A 5,000-nucleotide genomic window follows, 5' to 3' on the forward strand; every position below is an offset into this window, starting at 1 on the left:
CGCGCGGAGCAATCCGCGGCGGGGTCGTGTCCGGTTGCCTTTCCACTCGCCGCGGGGTGGGGCCGTTCCGGTGTGCGGTGGGCCGCACTTCTCCCCTAGTAGGACGTCGCGACCCGCTGGGTGCCGGCCTACGGCCCGGGTGCGCAGCCTGTCCTTCCGCGGGCCTCGGTTCGCGTCTGTTGGGCAGAGCCCCGGTGTCCTGGCTGGCTGCCCGGCGGTATATCTGGAGGAGTCGATTCGCCCCTTTGGGCGCTCGGGCTCCCGGCAAGCGCGCGCGGTTCTTCCCGGATGACGGACCTACCTGGCCCGGCCCCGGACCCGCGCCGCTGTTGGCTCGGGATGCTCTCGGGCGGAATAATCGCTCCCGTCAGCGGCGCTTCAGCTTTGGACAATTTCACGACCCGTCTTGAAACACGGACCAAGGAGTCTAACATGTGCGCGAGTCATTGGGCTGTACGAAACCTAAAGGCGTAATGAAAGTGAAGGTCTCGCCTTGCGCGGGCCGAGGGAGGATGGGGCTTCCCCGCCCTTCACGGGGCGGCGGCCTCCGCACTCCCGGGGCGTCTCGTCCTCATTGCGAGGTGAGGCGCACCTAGAGCGTACACGTTGGGACCCGAAAGATGGTGAACTATGCCTGGCCAGGACGAAGTCAGGGGAAACCCTGATGGAGGTCCGTAGCGATTCTGACGTGCAAATCGATCGTCGGAGCTGGGTATAGGGGCGAAAGACTAATCGAACCATCTAGTAGCTGGTTCCCTCCGAAGTTTCCCTCAGGATAGCTGGTGCTCGTACGAGTCTCATCCGGTAAAGCGAATGATTAGAGGCCTTGGGGCCGAAACGACCTCAACCTATTCTCAAACTTTAAATGGGTGAGATCTCCGGCTTGCTTGATATGCTGAAGCCGCGAGCAAACGACTCGGATCGGAGTGCCAAGTGGGCCACTTTTGGTAAGCAGAACTGGCGCTGTGGGATGAACCAAACGCCGAGTTAAGGCGCCCGAATCGACGCTCATGGGAAACCATGAAAGGCGTTGGTTGCTTAAGACAGCAGGACGGTGGCCATGGAAGTCGGAATCCGCTAAGGAGTGTGTAACAACTCACCTGCCGAAGCAACTAGCCCTGAAAATGGATGGCGCTGAAGCGTCGTGCCTATACTCGGCCGTCAGTCTGGCAGTCATGGCCGGTCCTTGCGGCCGGCCGCGAAGCCCTGACGAGTAGGAGGGTCGCGGCGGTGGGCGCAGAAGGGTCTGGGCGTGAGCCTGCCTGGAGCCGCCGTCGGTGCAGATCTTGGTGGTAGTAGCAAATACTCCAGCGAGGCCCTGGAGGGCTGACGCGGAGAAGGGTTTCGTGTGAACAGCCGTTGCACACGAGTCAGTCGATCCTAAGCCCTAGGAGAAATCCGATGTTGATGGGGGCCGTCATAGCATGATGCACTTTGTGCTGGCCCCCGTTGGGCGAAAGGGAATCCGGTTCCTATTCCGGAACCCGGCAGCGGAACCGATACAAGTCGGGCCCCTCTTTTAGAGATGCTCGTCGGGGTAACCCAAAAGGACCCGGAGACGCCGTCGGGAGATCGGGGAAGAGTTTTCTTTTCTGCATGAGCGTTCGAGTTCCCTGGAATCCTCTAGCAGGGAGATAGGGTTTGGAACGCGAAGAGCACCGCAGTTGCGGCGGTGTCCCGATCTTCCCCTCGGACCTTGAAAATCCGGGAGAGGGCCACGTGGAGGTGTCGCGCCGGTTCGTACCCATATCCGCAGCAGGTCTCCAAGGTGAAGAGCCTCTAGTCGATAGAATAATGTAGGTAAGGGAAGTCGGCAAATTGGATCCGTAACTTCGGGATAAGGATTGGCTCTGAGGATCGGGGCGTGTCGGGCTTGGTCGGGAAGTGGGTCAGCGCTAACGTGCCGGGCCTGGGCGAGGTGAGTGCCGTAGGGGTGCCGGTAAGTGCGGGCGTTTAGCGCGGGCGTGGTCTGCTCTCGCCGTTGGTTGGCCTCGTGCTGGCCGGCGGTGCAGGATGCGCGCGCCTGCGCGGCGTTCGCGCCCCGGTGCTTCAACCTGCGTGCAGGATCCGAGCTCGGTCCCGTGCCTTGGCCTCCCACGGATCTTCCTTGCTGCGAGGCCGCGTCCGCCTTAGCGTGCTCCTCCGGGGGCGCGCGGGTGCGCGGATTCTCTTCGGCCGCCATTCAACGATCAACTCAGAACTGGCACGGACTGGGGGAATCCGACTGTCTAATTAAAACAAAGCATTGCGATGGCCCTAGCGGGTGTTGACGCAATGTGATTTCTGCCCAGTGCTCTGAATGTCAACGTGAAGAAATTCAAGCAAGCGCGGGTAAACGGCGGGAGTAACTATGACTCTCTTAACTATGACTCTCTTAAGGTGGCCAAGTGGCAGCGGTGTGGCTGCATCCGGACTTGGCTTCTCGAAGTGCGGTCTTGATGTAGTCGTGCTGCTGCTGCGAGGTGCCTTCCTTGGGTTATAGTTACAGGGAGAGTGATGCGCAATACATGGGCCTAGCCCTCTTAGCCTCTCCTCTCCTGCGGTCTTCTCCCCTTCTCGTGGGCCCGCTGATTTCGCAGAGTGGAAGACCGCACCAGGGGCTTGGGGGGGTTACCAGCCCCCCCTCGCACTATCCCTTTTTTAGTTGGGGGCAGTAAGCAGAGAATAAGTGGTGGCCCTTCCGCTGAAGGTGCCACCCCAACTCCCCCAGCACCTAGCCGGCCAACCGGCCGTGCCGAAAATCTTGTAACTTTTGCAGCTATGTATACCTGTAGTGAGTGCCACCGCAGCTTTACAACCAAGAACGGTCTCGGGGTCCATCGCCGCCGCCAACATCTTGCGGCCGCCAACGCGGAGATCGTCACGGAGAGGCATCGCGCGAGGTGGACGGAGGAAGAAGTCCTGTCGCTCGCCAAGGCGGAGGCCGAACTGTTCCTTGAGAGGGACGCCCGGTTCTTCTTCGTCAATCAAGAACTCATCAGGATGTTCCCCGACCGAACGCTCGAGGCAATCAAGTGCCGACGGCGGCAAGCTGCCCACAAGCAGCTTGTCCGCCAATTCATGGAGGCGCTTGAGATCGGTCGGGGGGAAGAGCCGGCGTCCCGCCGGGGAGCAGCGAGCCCGCTGCCTGACGCGGGCGAGGCCGCTGCGCCGCCCGTCGACGCAGCCGAGGACTTCGCGGCCGACACCACCGGGCCGCCGCCGGAGGGGCCGACTGACGCCGCCATCTGGGAGCATCTGGCGGGGCTACCCGCTTCCGCCCAGCGTTTCTCTGCCCTGGATCGTGTCATAGGTCTGGGGCGGGGCACGCCGCCCGATGTCATCCTGGGCATGCTCCCGGATGCCCTTGCGTCGGTCGGGTCCAGAGGGGAGAGATCGATCACCAGGACACAGCGGCCGCGCCAACCATCGAAGCGGCCGCCTGCCGCGCCGCCGACGCAGAAGCGCAAGCGGCGCCGCTGGGAGTACGCGAGAACGCAGGATGCCTTCCGACGGTCGCGTGCACGTTGCGTGCGCGGCCTCTTGGATGGCACCCTGCTCCAGCCACCACCTGCCATCCCTGGTCTGCTGGACTTCTGGGCGGACCTCTTCACCAAGAAGCCCATCTCCACCGCGGGCTTCATTCGTGACCGCCTCCTCCCGCACTCAGAGCCTGTCGCTCTCGAGTGCATATGGGGGCCGGTCACACATGAGGAGGTCGCCGCCGCGTTGCCGCCCAGGGGATCAGCAGCCGGGCCGGACGGCCTTACCCCAGCGGAGTTGCGGCGCCTGCCGCACGAAGTCCTGGTGAAAGTGATGAATCTCTTCCTTCTGGCCCGCGCCCTTCCGGAACGCCTGCTTCGCGCGCGGACGTCCCTTCTCCCGAAAACGGCTGCACCAACATCCCCCGCTGACTTTCGCCCCATTACGGTCTGCTCGGTGTTGGCGCGGACCTTTCACAAGGTTCTCGCGTCACGCCTGATGCGCGCATGTGCTGTGGACGAACGTCAGCGGGCATTCATCCCTCGGGATGGGATGTTGGAAAATACCTTCATCTTGGACACTGCTCTCACCGACGCAGTTCGCTCCTGCCGCTCTGTCTTTGTGGCATCGATCGACGTATCTAAGGCATTCGATTCGGTAGATCATGCTGCCCTTCGCCCCGTGCTGAAGGCGCATGGCCTGCCGGATTGCTTTGTCGAGTATGTCGAGCGGTGCTACGAGGGCAGCACGACAGTGATAGCGGACGGCGCCGGCGTGGGCGTGTCTGTGCAGCCAGCACGGGGCGTTCGCCAGGGCGATCCCCTCTCCCCCCTCCTGTTCAACTTTGCGGTGGACTACGTTTTAGGCCAACTGCCCTCCCACATCGGAGCTCGGATCCTCGGTCGCAGAGTCAACGCTGCGGCCTTTGCAGATGACGTCTTGCTGTTTGCAGCGACCCCGAGGGGCTTGCAGTCCCTCATCGACGCAGCTACCGCAGCCCTCGCCCACCTGGGGCTGCAGATCAACGCCCGGAAGTGTTTCACCCTCGCCTTAGTCGCGTCAGGGCGCGAGAAGAAGGTGAAGGTGGACAGCAATGTCACCTTCACAGCAGGCAATACCACCATGCCTGCCCTGCGTGTGGGTGAAACCTTCCGGTACCTGGGGCTGCAATTTTCCACAGCGGGTCGCTGTGTCTTCAATCCACGTAGCCACCTGGTGGAGCAGCTTGACGTCATCTCCCGAGCTCCGCTGAAGCCGCAACAGCGCCTCCACGCTCTCACCAATGTACTTCTCCCTGGCCTGTACCACGGGCTGGCCCTCAGCCGCACCCGGGTGGGTGCATTGAAGTCGGCCGACGTTACCATCCGGGCCGCCGTCAGGAGATGGTTCCGCCTTCCGGCGGACACCCCCCTGGGATACTTCCACGCTCCTGTTGCCCAGGGGGGCCTCGGCATTCCATCTTGCCGATGGATGGGTCCGACCCTCCGTCGGTCCCGTCTCCTGGCGCTGAAGAAGATAGGGCCAGCCTGCGACGGTGC

General features: G+C 62.6%; 1 pseudogene; it reads left to right on the forward strand.

The window, feature by feature from the left end:
* Nucleotides 1-5,000, forward strand: part of LOC126433696 (large subunit ribosomal RNA) — a 7,969-nt pseudogene that overhangs the window by 520 nt on the left and 2,449 nt on the right.

The sequence above is a fragment of the Schistocerca serialis genome, unplaced genomic scaffold (genome assembly GCF_023864345.2).
Source record: "Schistocerca serialis cubense isolate TAMUIC-IGC-003099 unplaced genomic scaffold, iqSchSeri2.2 HiC_scaffold_1172, whole genome shotgun sequence".
Classification (NCBI taxonomy): domain Eukaryota; kingdom Metazoa; phylum Arthropoda; class Insecta; order Orthoptera; family Acrididae; genus Schistocerca; species Schistocerca serialis.